General features: G+C 41.9%; 1 pseudogene; it reads right to left on the bottom strand.

Moving 5' to 3' along the window:
• Nucleotides 1–943: 943 nt before the first annotated feature.
• Nucleotides 944–22,974, bottom strand: part of LOC109674821 (guanylate cyclase 2G-like) — a 48,234-nt pseudogene continuing 26,203 nt past the window's right edge.

Here is a 22,974-nt window from a genome sequence, read left to right as displayed (position 1 = left end):
ATATGTATATATGTGCACATATGTGTGTATGTGGGTGTCTGTGTATAAACATGCAAATTTGTATGTCTTTATGTTTTTGTCTAGTTATGTGTGTCTGTCACTAAATGTTTATGTTACCATGTTTGATGAAGAAGACTGAATTATATGAACATAATTTATGTAAGCATTTGGGCTACAGCTCCATGGAAGCAAACACACATACCCTTAATACAAGCACAAAGACAGGACAATAGTAAATAAGTACCTTATCCAACCCCATTCCCATATCTGAATGCCCTTTTCCAATGCCATTTTAATGTAACAATACTGGGTTGCTTGGTCGCTTCACTTTTGTTCAGAGCTACACTATTCCTTAATATTGCATTACTACTATTTATGTTTCCTCTCAACTAAATCGCAAGGAAAATTTCATATTATCTTATGCCCCCCAGTGTGGTAGCTGGCAGAGTAAATGTAAATAAATGCTCCTCCAATTAATTAAATATTCGGATGGATGAAGGGATGAATGGGGACTGGCCTACCCATCTAAGAGGCCTCATAACAGAAGATGACTTGTTTCCTTTCATGGTTGAGCAAAGTGAAGCCATGATCCAGAAGCCATGATCCTATGCAGGAGAAGATAAATTCTGGCCCATTGTCTCCCTGCTGGAGTAGAAGGGAGAAAGCTCCTGCCTTCCCTCCCACTAAGCGCCAATCTAAAGCTGTCAGTCCATGATGCTGAGGGCCTTTGGGGAGGAGCAGAACCTGCCATAATGGAAACAGAACTGTATTATAGAAATAGAACCGTGAAGGTTGTAGAATCAGTCATTCACCTCTGGGGCACAAGCAAAATGCTGCAGACCGCAATGCTTAGATGCTCGGTCAGGAGGGTTATTTCAGAAAGCACTTTTCTTAGCTCTGATTAGTACCCCACTTCCTGAAAAAAGGTAAGAATTCCACCAAGTCTTTTGTAAAATTTTATCAAAGGCCCTCAATAAATTAAAAGGTATTTTGTTTCCAGATACAGTACTCAAAAATATCTCCACAAAGGCAGCTTACAGGACCAGAAAGAAAGAAAGTCTGATTGATTTTCACTCCTTTGGTCATGGGAAAAGGTCTCGAATGCAGTATTTCATTCAGTTGTTCTGTCATATTCAGAGGCAACCGTGCAGAAGCTGTTTGTATGTGAGAAGCTGCCTGGGGAGAAAAAGGAAATCCTGTAAACACCTGAGTGGGTCAGTAAATCCATTAAAAGAATCATTGAATAAAACAACACTGAATCTTACTTTTTTGTGAAGAAGGTAAAATAGTCATCACAGTAAAGGATAGGTTCATCTTTGCTGAAACTTTTTAAAATTAAACTCTTCATAAATGGATGGAATTTTCCACCTAACATTCAAGCCTTGACTGCAGGAGCTCTTGCTCAGTGGGTAAGAAAGAAATTAAGCAATAAATTGAGAACAGGACATTATCCACTTGAAGGCACAGTGCTCACAGGAAGTCAGGGCTCAGGAACAGCCTTCAAGTCCTGCCGTGGGCTTGGCTTCTTGTAATAGCTCAGCACAGCTGGACTTCTGGGACTGCATGCACCTTAGAGCTGTTGCCCTGAACAATTCTGAGACACCTTCTGCTCTGGGCTTCTAGTTCTTTGCAAGCTGATTAACTGATAAGGGAGGGGGGAAGCACCAAACTTAGGAGACAGTGGCCTTTTGAGGCTATGCCCCTTCCTCTTTCCCAAAATGAAATGGGCTCACTAAAAACTCACGAGTTAATGGGCTGGAAATGTCTGGGAGCTAGGACAGCTAGCAGCTGTCGCCAGCACTTATCCACCTCATCCAAGCAGGCATTGTCCAAGGCCACAGGCTGGAGCAAAGTCTGGGACAGGATGAGGAGGCCAGCTGGACTGGACAGCACCCACTAGTGGGAGATTGACTCAATACCCCAGAACTGCACCTCTTCAGTGGGCTATTGGATGTATTCCAAAGAGGAGGTCCCCATAGACTTTTGTGCATCTTCAAAGATAATACCCACCTCACAAGATCTCTGGGCCTTTAGGTTCCTCCTCAGTAAACTCAGGGAGTGGAATTGTGAAGCCTTCTTTGCCTTTCAACCAGAAAGTTGTCTGTTCTCCTTTGCCCTGTGGTAGGCAAAGGAGTGCTGGTGACCCACAGAAGAGGGACTGCCTGGGAAGCATAGCTGAGTCTGCCTTATTAGCCTGGTCAGCAAGATCCACCCCTCCCACCCATGAGGGACAAACCTCCTTTAGATAAAATCTTGATGCTTCTCTTGGGTTTTGCTAATAAGCCTAGATGGACAATCAGCCATAGCCTAGTAGGGAGGGCCTGTGGAAACTAGTTTGCTACAAAAAAAAAAAAAATCTTAAAAACAGTGATACAACCTATTGAACTCTTAGACACCAGGTAAAGCACCTCACATACATTTTTACATCCAATCCTCACATCCAGTATAGTCACCATTCCTTTTTTACAGATGATAAAACCAAGTTCCCCAATCAGACAGCTAGTAAGGAGTGGGATCTGTCCCACTAGCTGATCCAAGCTAGGTCTGTGTTGCTGCCTTCTTGAAGGCCTTCCTTATATGTGAAATCAGTGGATAGGATACAGTACACCAAGGCAGGCTCAGCAAATCAGAGAGATGATGTCACTCTCTTCCCTTTCACTTTTTTCTCCCAACCCCACCCAAACTCCCAGTGTCATAGGAACCACCTATTACTCTCATGTGCATATCTCTAAGATGGCCCTGAGAACATTACAAGGTGAGCATATGTCCCCACCCCAGGAAAGAACAATCTAAAGGGAATGATGAGAATGTGACATGGTATATGTCAGTGACAGACAAAGGCCAGGATGAAGAGGGACAAAGAGAAAGAGGGAAGTTTTGTTGTTTTGTTTTTTAATGTATAAAGATGAGTTCCTCCAATACCAAATCAATGGGCTTCTGTCCCATCTACCCGGGCACTTTAGACTCAGGTAAAGGAACACAGAGGAAAGGTGGCCATCATACTTTCTGGTATTTGTTGTAGCTATGTGTGGGAGGCCACACTGGGGTGAAAACTGAGGAACCATTTCTGGCAGAGAGAAAGGAAGCATCCCTTCAGGGGCCAGTCTAGATGACAGCTAAGGTATTTTCCCTTGGACATTCCATGTTTGTCCATCTGAGGGAACTGCATAGTCCTCTCTGAAGACAGAAGATCTGCCAGTCAGAGAAGCATCCAGAGAGATTTAAGAGGTCCCCATGCACAGGGAATCATTCATCCACCCAATTCTTCAACCTGGCCTAGGGACTCACATTAGACAGGTGAGACACAGTTGGTCTGGTCTTACCTTGACTGGAATGGTGCCCCTCTTTTGTATATGGTACCCTCCCATTGCCAGCAGGGTGCCAGCAGTGCTCTGAGAGACATGGATCTGGAGAGCTGCCAGAAACCAGTCATTGCTTAGTTATCACCTTATCGGTAGAGGGTTGGGGAGGGCCAGTCAGTGGCAGGGACAGCTTTGGAGAGGTAACTTACGCTACTCCAATTCTTTCATTCCCTAGGACCTCTCATTAAACAAAACATAAGCAACATTTGAAATCTGGGACCTAGGCTGGGACAGCCAACCACACAGGCATTGATCAGACACTGTTGGGTACTGCTCAAACCTTAGCATGTTTAGCTTAGAAACAGTAGAACTGACTCAACATACAAGTTGGTAGTTCCCATGGATGGTAGATAACTGGGCTCCTTAAACTTCCTGGGATGGGCTTGGACAAATTGCACAAATGAAACTAGAATCAGTTTTGGAGCCTATATAGCAGCCACCTTCCCAGTGTGTTCTGAAACCTTTACAAACTAAGAGAGAGGTTTAAATATGTATTTGAATGTGGTTTATTAACTTAGACAATGAAGTAACCAAAGGAGACAGTTGTGTGTGTGTGTGCTTACATCTTTTGGGAAATCTATAAATTCAAAACAATGTTAACTGAAAACTCTGTGAAACTTAAATCATTGAGTAATTGTTTTTTCCATGTCTCCACTGATAAATGGCATACATGTGTCTAGCAATAATCAATACAAGAAAATTTATAAAGCAAAAGAATGTGATATGTCTTAGAATTCCTGATCATAGATTTCTTTTACACCACTAAGGATACACTCTAAATCAGGTATGGAAAATTATGTGACCTTATGTCACATCTGGCACGCTATTTGTGTTTGTAAATAAGGTTTTATTATAACATGGGTATGCCCATTCATTTGCATATTTCTATGGCTGCTTTTGAGCTATAACAGTAGAGTTAAATATTACAACAGAGACTCTTTGACCTGAAAAGCCTAAAATATTTACTGTCTGTCCCTGTACAGAAAATGTTTTCCAACTCCTGCTCTTTGTATAAATGATTTTGTTGTATGTGTGTCTGTTTAAAATGGAGTCTTGGAAGGAGGAGGGCATGTGTGTTTATGTAAATCCAATGAGAGCATAATGCAAAACTCTGTCTATCCAGCTTGTGATCAGTGTTGTCTCAAGTAGACAATGATCTTATCTTCCGAATGGAACATAGGAGACAAAGATGCAAATGAGTCTTCTAAAAATACCCACCAGATAAAGAGAGTGGGACTGAGGGGACAGCAGTGTTGTGTTTAGAGTGCTGTAAATGATACCCACGCAAACTGCTGCTTTCCATCCTGGATGCCATGTTCACATTGTCTCCAAACAGACAGTATCTCGACATGGTGATTCCCACCACGCCAGCCACCACAGGACCTGAGGAGAAAAGAACCAATAGGCACATCTGTCTGTATTTCTAAGGCTAGGCTCCAGGCTACATGTCAAGTCAACAAAGCAAGTCAGCAAGTATTCCTTAGATGCCCTCTTGGGGAAAATTTTAGCAATACAACTTGGGCTTTCTGTAGAGCAACCTACAGAACCCCTATACTTCCTGTGGAAAGTGACATAATTAATGACCATGTTATTCAGGAACTACAGGTGTAAGGAAAGCCTACAGAAGCACAACATGGAGTAATTAATACTGATTGGAGGTCAGGATTTATTTTAGTTGAGACTTGAAGGATACATAGGAATAGGACACTGGCTACATCATTCTCAGAGTTCAGTGCAAAATGAAAATATGGGACTCTGTTCAAAAAAGTATTAAGAATTTTAAAACAGTGACAGAAAAGCATTAAACCAAGTCGGAGTCACTTCTGCACAGTCACATACCCATGACTTTTTCAAATACAGAGCACATCAAAGAGCACTTGACAGACACATGGAGGGAAAGTAACCCAGGACAACTGCCCTCATTTCTGTTCTCCTTATTTTTGGTTCAACATCCTTGAGTCACTGTTTCTTTATTCCTACCAAGCAACCTAGATAACCAGAAATACACATACAAAGGCAATTTAATCTGTGGTTTCCCCTGAAGTTGTGTTCCTAAAAGCCTCAGACCTGGGACTAGAGCCCAGAACCCCCTGCTGTCACACAGGGATTGTTGGGCAACGGCCATCAGTTCTGACTACCTGTGTGGAGGCCAACCCAGAGCTTGAGCTTCTCCTCAGGCATGTACCCAATCTGAAAGTGAATGGGTGGCACTGAGGACATGCAGAGACATGGTGGCAATCTCAGCCACATGTCGTGTTCCATTGCAAACGGGAAGCCCACTAGCTACCATGTATGCATCTCCAATGGTTTCAACCTGAAAATAAAGCAACAGAGTGACCTGCGTGTTCCATGTAGGAGGTGGTGGATGGGGGTGAGGATGGGGTCAAAGAACAAGGCCCCTTATTATCGACTCCTGCCTTGAGGCCACATACTCTGAAGTATCATATTTGCTTGACCTCTACCTTATCCAAGTACCAGCATTTCTTCAAATTCCTTCTCTTTTCCACATTCCTCCACAAAGCCTTCCTCTCCTGAGCCCTCCTCCCAACAACCACTGGTTTGGCCTCTGAAATCTGACAGTAGTCTTGACCATATTCCCCTAGCCCAAGATCAGAATTAGTTAGACAGGCAGCAATGAACTGCACTCTTCTCCCCAATCTCCTAATAAGATCAGTTTTCAGAGCCTTCATTCACAACAGAGCAGTGAATGACGCATAGAAGCTTAACGCTTTGACCCTTTCCAGGTACAATCCAAAGACAATGTGGTAAACTGGAATTTCAAGCACTAGCCGTACAAACACTTCTATCCTCATGACCCCTAAATTACAAAAAAAAAAGTCAACTGTTGGACCAGTCTGCTATGCTTCTGGGCCTCCACTCCCCACCTAGAGAGCATTCTTCAGAAATATAAATTCGTGGGACAGGGGTAGAGAGTATTAAAGGACTGTAAAAGAGGGCTAAACTTGCTCAAAGTATTCTATACCCATCGATGAAAATATCAAAATGAAACCCTCTTGTACTATTAATGTATGTTAATAAAAAATCCCTGAGAAAAGACTATAAATCAGCACAAGCAAAGAATCTCCAAGAAGGTGGCACTAGGAGGGAAATCCCAGAAGATACTGTCCTAGTCGGGTGGGTTCTGGTTTTATTGGGAGGGAAGTGATCCACATCACCCTTTCTTTTGCCCTGGAAGAGAGGCATCACTTGTGGGACACACTGGGGGATAACCATTGAGGACCTGTCACCCGGGGATATAGTCTCACTCTCCCCTAAATTGTGCAGGTCCCAGAAGCATGGGCAGAAGCAGTGTCCTGGGATGCAGTCAGAGCGGGTGCAGGTATGTCCATGCATAGGCACATGGTTTCGTCCCAGAGCCCTGACCTGACCTCACTAGAAAGGTCAGAGACAGCAAAATGCAGCCATCAGCGCCACCATCTAAACGAAGACCGATTTTTGCTCCTTTGCTATCCTCCCCCAGACTCATTTTCACTCCAGGTGGCCATAGTCACAGAGTTCCTTGAGCAGCACCAGATGGCTAATTATTTCATTTCCCCTTTAGCCATGGTCTGACAGTCTAAACTTGGGGAGTCTATCTTCACCCTAAATCGCTAAGAATCATAACAACAGAAGCAAGACCCTCACTGGATCCAAAAGCAGTTTTTAAAGGATAGCAGGCCTGAGCCTCTCCAAATCTGGAGAGAGGAATTAGTCAGCAGAAGGTCAATGCCTCTTTAGAAATGCATTTGCTGTGAGATTAAAATAATGGAAGGAAATGGAGGGTACAAGTGATGGTCCTTGACAAACACACATCTGTGACTAATCAAGCCCTTTTCCAAGAAGACACACAAGAATAAAACAGTGAGTTTCTGCCATGAATTGAGATGAACTGCTAGCATGAAATGGAGGCTTCCTCCTAGCTGACATCCTGGGCATCCATCCTCAATCACGCCCAGAAATGGCTTACAAAGGAGCACATGTTCCTCCCAGCCTGGAGCCAGGATTCTTACCTTGTATACATCATAGGTTTGTATGATATGGTCAAACAAACTGTACAGATCATTGAGGAGCTTCACCACTTGCAGCGGGGAGCTGAGAGAACACAGTTTTGTGAATCCAACAATGTCAGAGAAAAAGATTGTCAGAGACTCAAAATGTTCTGGTTCCACGGACCTTCCAGCTATGAGTTGTTCTCCAATGAAACTGAAACCAGAGAAAGGCCTCACTGGGGTCTTACTCATCTCATCTCCCACAGACTCCAGCAAAGTTGCCTCCCGGGTCCTTTGGTGTCACTAGACTAGGTTTTTGGTTAACAAAAATCTATCATCTAGAGGAATTTTTTTTTAACCTCCATCCATTCACCTGTATTTCCTCCAGAGAGATATTTTAATTGGTGTGTATAAATTCTGGGTCACATAAATGCCTTTACCAGAAGGTGTTTCTCACTGAAAGCACCTCATTTTCGCTTATTGGTTAGAGTTTGATTGTAAAGACTTGATCTTTACATGTAAAAGTCAATGTAATCATTCAGAATCCACAAATCCATATTGTTACTTCAATCAACCAATCTCGTATTAACAAACTTGAAATCCCCACCCCCATTTCTTTGGCCAACATGGAAACGTACAAGAAATTTAACAGTAAATGTTTCTGTCAAGTGTTCAGAGAGTGCACAGATGAAAATAGAACCAAAAATGAAGCAATATTTGCATCTGAGGGCATGGGTACATACTGTAGGATGCAAAGATTGCAGAGATACAAGCTGCCCTAGCTCAGAACTGGAGATTAGTCAGATTCATGAAACTTGATCGCCATCTAGTGGCTATTTCCTGTTGCTGCATCACCACCTCCTGTGTAAAAGACCTGCTACATTCTGGATTCCTATAAATCTAGGGGGGTTTTGCCTCTATTTCCCTTAACAAGGTGTGCCAAATAACACATGCAAAAATTTTTGACCCCTTTTAGAGGAACTTGACTTCCTCTTAGGAAAAGAACACTGGAAATAATCCCTCATGTGAAGACTCTTAGATAGTGATGTTTTGCTCCCCAAGTTTCTTTGTCTAAATCTCCACTTCTCTGGAATACCTGGGCAACATCGTGCACAGAAGCTTCTCCACCTTTGTCTTCTCTGCCATCAGTTGGCTGGTCCTCTCTTCCACCACTTCCTCCAGGTGGTTGGTATACACCTCCAGCTTGCCCATCATATTATCTAGTATGTTCACACAACTTTAAAAGAACCCAAACGTTAATGTCTTCTTCCAAGAACTGAAGGGCCACAGAAGAGCACCACTTCCAACTACACATCCCAAGAAAAGATTTTTCATCCTTAAGGTTTCCTACTGAAGGGTTCCCAATGGGCAGCATGAAATGACAATAGCAATGAGGCCATGGGGCAAGATAGAGTCTGCCCTTTCCCAGCACTGTGAGCTAAAGCAGCACCCTTCATTTCTCTGAGCCTCCATTTACTCATCTGGAAAAAAAGGATAATGACCTACCTCATGGGAGTTTTCTTAGAATTTAGGAAGCACTAAGTGCCTAGGAGCAAGTCTGGCAACTAGTGGACACTCAATAAATGGTCACCTTCCATGGCCCTGTCCCACTTCCCAACACATTCATTGGCCAGGCCATTGAAGAAGTGTCAGTCTTTTCAGATTGTCCAACATAATGGCACTTCTAGATTCTATAGGTTTTTGTTTTAGAAGTGTCTTCAGAGAGATCATTTAAATTTTTCATCTTTCAGATGAGAAAACTAAGACTCAGATAGGAAAATGATTTGTCATTGGGACCATATTTCCTTGAGTGCAAAGTCAGGATGTATCAACTGACCTGAGACATGCCATTATCTTCATTAGCTGGTTTAATCATTCCGCAAACTATATTTACATCAAAACCACAATTCATGCCATAAATATAAAGAAATTGTCATTCACCAAATAAAATTATATAAAAATTTAGAAATTAAAAACTATTAAGTTCTAGAAAATACAAATACAGAGCTATTATATACAAAACTAAATGACCAAATTAGACACCTAAGTCCCAGACCATGGCTCTTTCTACCAATTCAAGCTATGTCTAACATGGTGGTATCATATATTCAAATATCAAAAATGATACAATTATCCTGATGTGAATAAAGCTACTATTGAGAAAGTATTTGACAGGCATGTATAACACTCTGCAATATAGTCAAAAAAATGAGTAATAATCTGTTTTAAAGATGGTGAATAATTTTTATCTCATAGTCTAAGCTCAATTAATTAGTTGTACTCCTTAAAATATTGATGTGTAAACAATTCTTCGGCCATGTCAAAACTCCCTAGAAAAGAGTATTTTGATTGATTAGTGATGTCTGAAATGGACAGAGGGAAGTGGAATTATTAATGTCTGGTCCATCTTTATGAAATAAAGGGAGAATTTCTCACTCCACTTCTATCAACATGTAGCACAGTGTTTTGCATATGGTAGGCACTGAATGAATATATGATGAAGGAAGGAAGGAAGCAAGGAAGGAAGGGAGGGAGGGAGGAAGAAAAAAGGGATGGAGAAGGGAGGTGGGAAGGAAGGACACAAAACCCATTGCAGTCATTAAAGATTCTAATGGTTAAATGACTATGAGAAAACATCTGTTGCACATCTAACTCACCCTTTGGGACTGGCTTCTCTTAACATCTTCTTGATGGAAACTGTTCTCTGGACACTCACCCCAACATGCCCCCCCCATGACCATGATCTTTTCATTGCCCTTTTCCTCAGATAGGGATGGTTGCAGTGGGGTGGATGCAGTGGTGTCTTTGATCCAATCGATAATTTCTAAAATTCATTTGGGTTCACATAAGCAAATGCCTGATCTTTGCCACTTGGTACCCTTCCATTTAAATAATAATTGTGCTCTTAAATTTATAAACTGGGCTTTTAAATAAAAGCAGCTTAAAGAACAGTTTTTAAATAAATAAATAGAACAGATTAGAATTCCAGAAAAGTCTGGATGTTTTAATAGATATTCTGGATCCTCCTAGAAAATGAAGCATTTGAATGGAACAATAGAAGCACCCCTTTTATTCATCAGTTTCTAAATAAGGATTTTTTAAAATATAACTTTCTTGAAGCAAATCATGCATCTATATGATTTCAGTAATGGATAAGCATTTGGTGTGGAAATCCCCAAAGTATGATTTACACAATTTTGCATTCCATGTAATATGTTACATTAAAAGGATTTTAACTAATAATAAATATTACTATCATGTTCTACCTCTGCCCACTTTTATAAACCTGCTTCCCTTACTTTCTCACTAAATTTTGCTAACATTTATCAAACATTCCACTTACCCAGATTTTGTAAAGGAAATAATATTTTGAGAATAATGCATACATTTTTGTTTTTAACAACATGGATGGATCTTGAATGCATATCACTAAGGAAAAAAGAAGACAGTCTGGAAAAGCAACATACTGTATTATTCTGTTTATACAGTCTGGGAAAGACAGAAAAGAGATCAGAAGTGGCCAAGAGTTTGGGGAGGAGGGAGGGTTGAATACATGAAATACAAGGATGCAGGGAGGGGATTATTCTATATGATAGAATGGTGGATACCTGACACTATGTGATTGCAAAAACCCAGAGAACGTTAAAGCACAGTGAACCTTAAGGAATGCAAACTTTAAAACATGTCGTTTAGGAGATGAGGCAACCTGGGGATGAAATGTGGACAGTGGGAAAGGATCTAACTGTATGTACACATGTCACATAACTTCATCAAAGGGGAGACCTTAAAAGGTGCTAACCTCCCTAAATTCTGAAATAAGAAAATGAGGAAAGACAAAAGCAACTACTGGTAATCATGTATTTGAATTACTTCTCATGGGAGTACAGGTTAACAAGTCTAAAACCACTATGCACATGCATTAGGATTGAACAAATAAGCAAATGGATAATAGATGGTAGAAGCCAGGATCTTCAGTGTTGAAGGGTGCAGTTACAGGTAAGTAAGGGGGAGAAGAGAATGAAGCACTTAGAGTTGGAGATGTCAGATGAGCTCGTGTTTATCATAACATAGTGCAGATACATACCTGTGCCTATGTTTATGGATAGACACGAACATCTCCTTGCTCTGTCCACTGAGAGAGACTAGAAGCAATAATACTCCAGTAACAACAAGCACACCTACCTTTTGATCTTACTTTCAAATACTATCCTCCAACAAAAGAAAACACATCTTTTTGGAGCTCTGGCTGGTTTTAGTACTTGGGCAGGGGCTATAGAAAATGAGCCTGGAGCATCTTGTAAGTACCAGAAAGTAGGAAAGTGCTCAAAAGCAAAGCAAAGTAAAACAAAACACCACAGTGATAGCTGTGTCAATTGAAACCGAATGACCAGAGATAGAACCATTTAAGAAACAAAGAAGTATTAGACTATAATCCAAAGTAGAAAATAAATACTCAGGAGTCCTACTGGTCAAAATAAATGATTGAAGAAATAGAACAGAGTAGACGAATCTACCAAAGAGAAATCCAAAGAATTTCTGGAGGTATTCTCACCTCTAGGAGGCAAAGCCTCACTCCCCACCATGTAAATGTGGACTTTCCATAGTAACTTCCTTCCACAGAAGACAGTGGGGTGGGGAACAAGAAAAACTTTACAGTGGAGAAATGGACAAGCACTACCTCAGCCAGGTGACTGAGGTCAACATCAACTATGATGTCATGTTGACATCTTTTATAGCATGTGCTCTTGATAGGATGTGATGAAACTGATGATTTATCAATGTGGTCTTCCTCCCAAGCACACATAATGCTAGTCAAACCACAAGACAAGGGGAAAAAAATCAGACAAATTCCAAACGAGAGACATTCTGCAAAATATATGACCAGTACTCCTCAAAAGTGTCCAGGTCATAGAAAAGGGAAAGTCTGAGAAATTTTCCCAGAGTGGCTTAAAGAGACATGATGACTAAACGCAATGTGGTACCCTGGATGGAATGTTGGGACAGAAAAAAGACATTAGCTAAAAATCAAGGAAATCTGAAAACTAAAGTATGCCCTTCAATTTAATATAGTAAACAGGTTACAAAATATGTAAAATATGACCTTGTGTAAGTCTATATTTTAATACTTAAAATATTCTGAAAGAATGTAGATATAAATGTAGTACAATTCCAGGTAAGAGACAACATGGCTTCAAAAGCAGTGACAGAAGACAGTACTCATCTTCAGCTGTCCTGAATTTAGCTCTAAGTGATGCCTTGAGAGAGTCGATAGATGACAAGGACCTTGGCCAGCAAATCGACAACAGAGATCTGCACCTCGGAGGACATGGGCTTGTTACCTAGTAACATGAGCTAGCTGTTTCCATCCCATAATCTCACAGCCTACTAGTTGCTTTGGAGCAATTGTTCTTTTACTTTGGCAATGGACATTAGACTCACCTGAGAAGCTTGTGCAAATACAGATTTCTGGGCCCAACCTGACATTTCCAGCAAAGCAGGTTTGGAGCAGGGCCTTTACCTGTATTTCTCACAAGTTCTCTAGTAATGCTGATACTGCTAGCCAAGGATGACAGGGACCGAGACCAGTCCTTTTCAAACTGTGACTCAGCTGAGAACTTGATGGAAACACACGTTCTCAGGCCTCACCTCAGACCTATTGAGTCAGACATCCTCACTGGGATCCCTACAATCCAGGGCACTGGAAGCCTACAAGTGATTCTGATACCCACTGGAGTTTGAGAACTACTGGGAAGCTGTGCACAGAGGATTCATATTTACCCAGTTCCTGGAACCAGGTTTGTTTGTAGAGAAGTGTGGGAAGTTAATAGAAGACCTGTGTTTGTCCATAAATTAAGTACACACTGACTTTTTCCTGTTTGTAGCACTGTGCACACACAGGCCGGCTGTCATTTAACTACAATGAGGAGGAGCATATTGACTGATCCAGTCCACCCTCAGATACCTGTGGGCAGACCACATGGGAGCTGGGTTTAAGGATTATGGAGGCACCTGTCTGGTCTCAGTCCAGAATATCTGTGTAATGGCTTGGTTCCAAACTCAGATGTACCTGGATCTTGAGCATCTCTTCTTTAATCTGCATATCTTACCACCTTAGAAAAATATTTCTACTTACCCAAACCTTCATTGTGTCACTTGAACAGATTCTACATGTTGCTAGATTCAATACATGCAGTCATCTCAAAGATTCATGTGCAAATTCATCCACTTAACATAAATGAAAGCACACTCAGAAACAAAACTGCCAAATATCATAGAAATGAATCATTTTAACTGGCCACAACTCTCTACCTCATAAAAAAAAACTTTTAAAACATCTGCTAAGCATTTACTTAATCAAAATTAATTGAGCCACCCTTTTGATTAGTCTCACCTAGCCACAAATTAGAAAGTAGAATCTGGTTTAGAAGCAACTGCACTCACTGAGTATGCCTATCTGGTAGGCAGAAGTAGGAGGATCACAGTCCAAGAACAGCCAGAAGAAAATTACCTGAAAAATAATCTAAAAAGGAAAAGGACTAGGAGTGTGACTCCAGTGCTAGAGTGAAGCCCTGAGTTCAATCCCCAGTACCACCAAAAATAAATAAATTAAATAGATAAAACAACTGCACTCACATTGGCTCCTGACTTTTAAAGTCTTCAGGCACTAGATCATGGTCTAAAGAAGAGACTTGACAGAGGCCAGTCTCCAGGGATGGCTAGAAATGGTCAGCAAGACAATTTAAAACAAATCAAGAGAGAAGAGTAGGCTTGGTTTACTTAGAAACTCAGATATGTACACACACATACACGTCCATGCACACCCCCATGTACCCTCTTTCCAAGAAGGGGGTTCTCAACCTGCCCTGCTGCATATCAGAATCACCTGAGCTCCCTAGCCCACTGACATCAAACCTGGGACTGAGATCCAAACATCGGCATTTGATAAGAGACAATGCTGCAAGTATAGCCCTGAATATATCTTTTGTAAGTGGACAGTTGAGCACCATTGATCACAAATCTTAAATATACTTAAAACATAGCTGTCTCTTCAATTTCATGGCTATAAATCTATCCCGAAGAAATATTCACTCATCTGTGCAAAAATATAAAAAATGCTGTCACTGTAACAACTTGTAATAGCAAAAACTGGGAAAAATCAAAATGTCTATCAATGAATTATGTATGACATATCCTTAACATGAAAAAATGTGTCACTCTTAAAAAAGAATGAGACAAATTTGCATATAGGAATATGAGGCGAGGGATGTTCAGGCAGAGTGAATGGCACGTACAAAGGATCTAGGGTAATAATGTGCCTGGTATTCTAAAGACACATAAGGTGTCCAGTGTTGATGAAACAGTGAACCACAGGAGATGGAATTAGGAAGGTGTAGTGGGCTGAATAGTGGTTCCCAAAGAGATATTTCCATATCCCAATCCACAGAATTTGTCAATGTTACCTTATTTGAGAAAATGTCTTTGTAAAAATAATGGTTGAGAATCTTGGATTAAACTACATGGCCCTAAATCCTGTGATACATGACCTTGTAAGAGAAACACAGGGCATAAAGACACAGAGGCAGAGACTGGGACCACGTGGCCACAAGCCAGGAATGGTGGAGCAGCCACCAGAATCTGGAAAATGCAAAGAATGACATCTTCCCTAGAGCTTCTGGAAGGAGCTGAGCTACACTGACACCTTGATTTCAGACTTCTGGCCTCCAAACCTGCAAGGGAATAAATTTCTGTTGCCTCCAGCCTCTAAGTTTATGGTCATTGTTATGGGAGCCCTAGAAGGTAAATGCCAAAGGCCACAGAGGCTGGAGTTTGGAGGCCTTCATTGGCTTTGTAGGCCCTGGGGAGAACTTAGTGCAAACTCCCAGCTGGGAAGCTGGGAGGATTTTCAAAAGTGACTCTTTCCAACAGGATCACTCTAGCAGGTGGAATACAGTGGCTTATGTCTTTTGAATCCCTTGATTAGTTTTAACCAAAGTTCATTTTCTAATTTAAAGAATGTGAATTTGTAAAGTAAAAAAATTAGAATGGAATAACCTAGTAAAACAACAAAGACAAATGTGGAGAGCAGAGTATAAGAAGCCTATGAGAACTTGACATAAGTACAGCCATGTCAAATAATCTGCAGGCTGAGTTTGGCCCCAGCCGCAGAAGAGGGGAAGGGCAAAATGCAGCACAGCTCTTTTTCCTAAGATGTTTACATTCAACGAGTAGGATCCCAGGTTTCTCCTGTTACAATGTCACTCCCCTCCCCTAGAACTGTTGCTCTACCTCCTTGTTTGCCACTGTATATAAAAGACTTGCTGAAGGAGGACATGGTTAGTTGGCTGTTTGCGAGGGGGCTGGCTGCTTGCGGGGTTGGCTGCCGCTGATGATGCTGCTGGGGCTGCTGTTGTGTGTCTGCAAGTCTAAGGACCGAGACCTTAGGAGTTATGCTAGAGACTAGGGGAAACATGGGACAGTGCGAGTCTGAGGACTGAGACTTTAAAGAAAGGTTTTAAAGAACAGAGAAAAGCAGCAAAGTAAAAGAAGAGAAGAGAAATAAAAAAGAAGTAACGAGGCTGTTGTGTGTCTCCATCCGAGCTCCCAGCACACCTGACACTAGCTTTATGCATGTCTGTCTTCTATCTTTTGTTCTTTGTACATCTCCAGTTGCCCCCAGTTAGGTCAATAGGACAAGAACTCTCGTGGGTCATGAGAAGTGGTGCCTGAACAGGGACCTAACCATGGGGGAACTCAAAGCCTGAGATAAGGAGACACTCTCCAAGAAGCACATATGTAGAAAAATAAGTAAAGTGAGGGGAAGAGTGAATTGAATACAGTGAAGTGTAAAAACATGGGAAACTCTGTATATAGGCTTTAAAAAAGCTGTAATAGAAAAGAAGTAGAAATAAGGTAATAGAGAAGATATAAGATAACAGAATAAATATAAGATAACAGAGAAGAAATATAAGTTAATAGAGAAGAAATATAATAGAGAAGAAATACTTTCAGGTTGTGGTCTATGATTAGAGATTGTTGGGAGCCTACTTCCTCACATAAACAAAGATTTTCCTCCTTGGTAGCCAAGCTCAGAAATGTGGGACTCATCCCTTACAACAAATACAGGAGTGTGAGAGACAGTAAAAAGATGCTGTGGGAGGTGGAGCCACTGAACCATCAGCCCCACCTTAAAATTAAAATCAGTCCAGAGATGACTCTGATTCTGATTCAGTGTCAGATGAGGAGGGTCAGGAAGATGCACCAGCTCATTAGTACTGGGAACATGCATTTGAGGTTACCTCCAGGGGCCAAGAGGCTTCCTACTCCTGTGAAGAGTTCCTACAGGCTGCCTTACAGATGACTCACAGTCAAGGAGGTTTTACCTTGTGCTTGAGAGACTGGACCCTAACAGCCCTGGCATACAACAGAAGTTTCGAGACAGCTCCTTGGATTGGGGAATGGGCTTCATTGGTAGCATTTAAGAAATAAAAAAGGGGGAGATGTTGAGCATGTAGTATGAGAACAATTAGCACAGCTATGCCAAATAATCTGCAGGCTGAATTTTGCATGGCCCCAGCCTCAGAAGAGGGGAAGGGCAAAATGCAGCTCAGCTGTTTTCCTAAAATGTTTCCATCCAGAGAGCAGGATTGCAGGTTTCTCTTGTTACAATTTCATGTCCTCCCCGAGAACTGTTGCTTCACTTCCCTGTTTGCCACTGTATATAAAAGACTCCCTGAAGGAGGACAGAGGTTGGTTTGTTGCCAGCTTGCAAGGGGGTTGGCTGCTTGCGAGGCTGCTGCTGATGATGATGCTGGCTGATGCTGCTGGGGCTGTTTGTCGGGGGCAGCTGCTGTTGTGTGTATGTAAGTCTAAGGACTGAGACTTTAAGAGAGATTATGCTAAAGAAATAAAAGCTAAAGAAAACATGGGACAGTGCAAGTCTGAGCACCGAGACATTAAGAGAGATTAGAGGAAACGTAGGACAGTGCGAGTCTAAGGACCAAGACTTTAAAGAAAGACTTTAAAGATTAGAAAAGTAAAGTTTTAAAGAAAAGAGAAAAGAAGCAAAGAAAAAGAAGAGAAGTAGAAAAGAAGTAATAAGGCTGTTGTGTGTCTCCAACCAAGCACCCAACACACCTGACCCCAACTTTGTGCATGTTTGTCTTCTATCTTTTGTCCTTTCTGCATCACCAGTTGCCCCCGGTAAGGTCAGTAGGAAAGTAGCTCTCGTGGGTCATGAGAGACAAACATTTCAAAGGTATCCCACACTATGGAAGCCTCCCAAGTGTAGTCCCAGTTTTACAATCTGGTGCCTCATGGAGGTCATTAAAGAGCCCTTGGTCCTGGTGGTGGATCAAGTCCCTCATGAGAATGGCAAATCTGTAGACATCTCCCTTTGCAGTGCCCAACCAGGGAACCTCTAGAAGTCGCAGTAGCTCTGGGGCAGTCCAAAAGAGCTCTGCAAAGTAACGAGATGTCCATATGAAGGGAGAGCTGCCATGCAAAACCAAAAGCCACCCCTTTGTTTTCAGGGACAGTGGAGAGAACAGAATGCATCAGCCTGAGAAGTCAGCCCTGGAGGAGCACATAGGGGTTCACGTGAGGAAGGACAGGCACTGACCCATTTCCATGGCATAATACGTGCTTTCTGTTTTCTCCCTCATTTTCTGTATGCCTACATTTTAAAAAATAATGGACTGAGGTAACCTTCACATAGCATAAAATTAAGTGACTATTTTAAAGTGAACAATTCGGTGGTACTTAGTACATTCATCGTATAGTGAAATCGCCACCTCTCTAGCTCCAAAACGTCTCCATCACTCCAAAACAAAACTCTTTACCCTTTAAGCAGTTTCTCCCTGCCCTCCTCACCTCCAGCCTCTGGCAACCACCAATCTGCTTCTGTTTTGTGTAGAATTATCTATTCTGGACATTTTATATATCCACTCTTTTTGCAGTTGGTCTTTACACTTATATCATTATAGGTTATAATCTTTAAGAGGAAATATATATTAGGGGATAGAGAACCAGGAGTGGCTAGCAGCTGGTTTTCAAAACCTTCCCCTTGTTTTCTGAAAACACCATGCTACCACATGGCACAGAAGCCTCCCACATTCCCACAGAAAAGTCATTGCCAATGTGCTACCCACCAGAGAGGCACAGGACTGAGGACATTGGGTTCAGTGGGCCCTACAGTATAAAACAAGGTGAAAGTCAAGGACATTCAATGAACTTTGAGCAAATAGCAAGGGTTGTCAAGCTCTAAATTGCTCACATGGAATTGGAGCTGTGGGTCTTGTCTTGAAATGCGCTTTAGAATCACACAAGAGCTTTGATAAAACAATACATATGCCCAGACCCCATTTCAGACATTCTGATTCAGTTATAAGAGGGGGTGGCATGAGCTGCCTGCAGGATAGAACTACCAAACTCAGTCATTTTTAAAATGCCTGGAAGATCTTACATCTGTGCTGAGAACAAAGGAGGAATATGTGAAGGGACATGGAGAACTAAAGAAAAGAGCAATAGTGGCTTCAGGTGGCCCAGTCAAGCCACCCACACCATGGATCATGCCACCTGTAGGGCTGTGTTTCCCCCATTGTCTTTGGGTGAATGGAACAGCCCCACACTGCAGTCCATAAGGGAAGGCCCACCTGTGAGTACACCTGTGCAAGGGAGTATTGGAAAGCAAAAATGGAGCAAGAAACACTTTGACCACTCAGCCAGAGAGCCCAATGGTTACCTGAGTGCTTGGTGGTTTTCTCATTGTTAAGTGCTGCACGTCCAGCCATACTTGAGTTCCCCCAGCCCAAATCCCGACAGCTTCACTTGCATGTGACCATCCACCAGGCAGTTGGAAGGCTTCAGATTGCCATGGGACCTCAGCGGGCTCCTGTGGAGGAACAGCATGCTCTGCAAGGGACAACCAGCCCATCAAGCAACATAGGTGCCAATGGGCATTGCTAGAAGAAACACAGGTGGACAAATGGACAAAGACACAGACATACAGACTCCAGGCAGGGCAGTATTCCCATCTCTGTGTTCAGCCCCTTGTCCATGAAGTCAACCTGGGCAGGAGACAGCCAAAAAGGTAAAAACCATAAAACCATTTCTAGCTCCTCTGGGAGGAGCCAAGAAGGTAAGGCTAGCTTCAAATCAATATGTTCTGGTGGTCAGAGTTCTGAGTTCAAATTCAACCTCCACCACTTAGCAGAAGGCAAGTTACTTTACCCCTGTAAGCCTCATTCCTCTTTTCAAAATGGAAGTGACTATAATATCTACTTCATAGCATGGTTGTGGAGATTAAATGTAATGATGCAAGTGAAATGCCAGATGTGGTACATGACACACAGCAAATATAAATTATAACAAAGTCATATAATATGATATTTGTCTTAATAGGGCAAAGAATATTAATACTATACTATACTATAATATAATTAATATAACATAATTAATATAATTAATATGATATAATTAATATAACGTAATTAATATGATATAACATAGAAGCAACACTACTTAATTAAGAATATTGTTACTCACATATTACAAATTATATTATATGAGCCTAAGGACCCCTTTTGAGCATTTTATAGGACAAAGCTATAAAATGAGGAACATTGGAAAATTCTTCTGTCATCCAGAAGGGTTATATGTTATTATTCTTAATTATGAAGAGGGCAGAAAGAACATTTGAGTCAGGAGACATGTACTATAGTGTGAAATTTCCCACTCAGTCTCTCTGAGTAGGCCCCTTCACCTCCCTGGGCCTTGATTTCCCCATCTGTGAAATGGGACTGACTAGATGCCCGGTACTTAAATGATGGCCTGGGAGCTTGAAAGAAATGCAGAAGCCCAGGCCCTACCCCAGACTGACAGAATCAGACTGTGTATTTTAACAAGAGTACCAAGTGATTCATGTACACTTGACAGTCTGAGATGTCCTGTCCTGGTCAGTTGTTCCTAACCTCAACTGCACATTAAAATCTCCAAGGCAGATAAGACAAAACAAACATGCAATGCTTGAGCCCAAACCTAAGCATTAGCTACAAATTACATACAGTACCAGCAGAGTGGAAGCACTACAGACTCAAAAGCATGAAGAGTGGTCGGGATGAGGAGAGAGTGCTGCATTTGGAGACCCTCCCTATAGGAGGTGACTCATGAAGACCAGGGAGAAACTCCCATTCAACGAGGGGGAGGGGCCTGTCCGTGGGCAGGGAGGGGCTTGAAGCAAGGTCTGGGGTTGAGGAGCAAAATATTTTAGGAGGAGGGGTAAGCAAAGAGGTAATTTTAGAGAATAAAACCATCATATTTTAAACATGGTGGGAGAAGCGGATGTTTGTACTTCTCTTAAATTTCCAAGAACAGAAAGAAGTGGTAAAAGGGAAGACAGTGAACTGCATTTCAGAAGCACCATAATAGTGTGAGAGGAGGGGAAGATTGTTTCCTCTTATTCTGTTTTCCTTACTGTCCTTGGTAGCTTCACTGAGAAGGCATTGAGATAATATTTATTCAACATTTCCAGTTTATTGGACCGCTTTAAAAGCTCTGTGTATCTTTAACTGGAATCTCTGACTCATTCATTTGCAGAACACTGATGGGGGCTGGTAGAAAATCCACAACCCTCGTATTTCCCAGGTACAGACTCCCCATGGGTTTCAAAGAGAGAAGAGCAAATGGCAGTGCCTCTCTCAAGGGTCTTCGCCATGGGTTTTTTGTTCTTCTTGCTTGTTTAAGTTTATATAGCGCTAACCTCTGCCAGATACCAATCTTGGTACTTGAGCTAACTCACGCAAGAGAAAGGCAGTATTATCATCAACTTGATCCTACAGGTGAGAAAAGGGAAGAACACAGAAAATAACCTGCCCAGCTCTCCCAGCTGGCAGTGATGGAGCTTCAACCTGTGCCCTTGACCAGCTCCAGCTGCTCCTTTGCTAAGGAAGGAAGACTGTGGACAGAAGAGAGTGGTCGTGACTGAGTGTGTTTTAGCTACAAGTTTCCATGGAAATCCACACTGCAAGATGACTTTGTGATGAGCAAATCAATATCGATAAACCTTTTTTTGAGCATTGCGTAGTAGGCACTGTGTAAGGTACTTTATATACACACTATCTCATTTATCATTTATCATTTAGTCTTTTCTGAACCAGGTTACTATTCTCATTCTCTGTTTCACAACGGGAAAGTCAGGATTTCAAATTGCTCCCAAGAAGTCAGGGACTGAGCTGGGATATAAACCCACGCTCTTTAGGCTTCAAAGCCCTGTCTCTTATAAACCATTAGGGTTTACTGTTTCCTGTGCTTTGGGTGGTTGTTGAGGACAGTGTGGGAGAGGTGAAAGGTCAAAGCACGCTTGACTTCTCTAACACCACTGCAAAAGAACAGCTGGCTCCAATAAGGCCCAGAGCCAACTGGTAAGGGGGAGGGAAGCCACACATGGGCCTAACTATTGGAGGCACCAAATGGTGTGGTGAGGACTATGAGGGTCCTCAAAGGGCTGTTGGACCCAGGGGCAGAGACCACTGCACCTTGGACCTCTCAGGCCCCCAATGGTACTGACAGGCAGAGTCTTCAACTCACTTTAGCCAGAGTCCTCAGGCCAATATTGAATAAAGAAATATCTAGAAAGCGGATACACCATTCACTCCACTCAACACCCCCAAATCAGGAGACCATTTTATGCTCCTCCATCATTGTGGCTTGTTTGTTTGTGTGATGGTAAGTTTGAAACACATTTTGGAATTGCCACCCACTCAACCAGACTTGCAGGGGCCTGGTCCCGGAATTTCTCCAGCAAGGCTCCAGTGGGCTAAGGTTCATCCTTGCAATCTGGTGAGACCTGTGTGCAATCCAGAGAGCGCCCTGAGCTCATGGATTCCTCTCCATTCAGCTGGACTGTTCCTCACACACAAGGCTTTTTTTTTGCTTTTCTCCTGCCCTTACTAGTGCCAGGCCCACCCTACACAGGAGACATTTTCCATTCTGGAATTTTAACAGGGCTCATTCCATGAGGGCCAAAACAATACAGTGAGGGACACTTAGTATCCTTGTAGTACAGTCCTCTCCAGGAGATGGCATGCAGGCTTTTGTTTGTATTTTCTGTCTTGTGTATATTGTCAGAAAATAAATATAACTGTGGGAGGGTTCATTATTCATGTGCCAGATTTCATGTGCTTTTAGCCTCTAGGGTTCCTACCTCCACATCCCACATCTTTGCTTTCTGGTGCTTAGCAGAAAGGAAGTAGAACATGAAAGCAAGACACAGCCTTTGGAGACAGACTGACTGCAAATCCTAATCTGCCTCTTATTAGCTGAGCAAGCCTCATTTTTCCCTCTTGTAAATGGAGCAAATATTAATATTAATGTTTGAGTTTAAATGAATTGATAGTAGTTAATTGTTAATTATTAAGGTCACTGTTCAATAAAAACATGTATACTTTTTTAATTCAATGTATCTAAATTAAAAATCTTATCATTTCAGTGAATAAAAATATCAAAATATTTTAGTCTTTTTTTTTACTAAGTCTTCAAAATTTGAGAAGACTTTTATACTTATAACATATTTCAATTCAGACTAACTACAATTCCAGTGGTCTTTAGCACATGTGGCTGGTAGTCAC

This window comes from Castor canadensis, chromosome 7 (genome assembly GCF_047511655.1).
Source record: "Castor canadensis chromosome 7, mCasCan1.hap1v2, whole genome shotgun sequence".
NCBI lineage: Eukaryota > Metazoa > Chordata > Mammalia > Rodentia > Castoridae > Castor > Castor canadensis.
The sequence above is the reverse complement of the archived record's forward strand: the minus strand, read 5'-3'. Positions and strand labels throughout refer to the sequence as shown.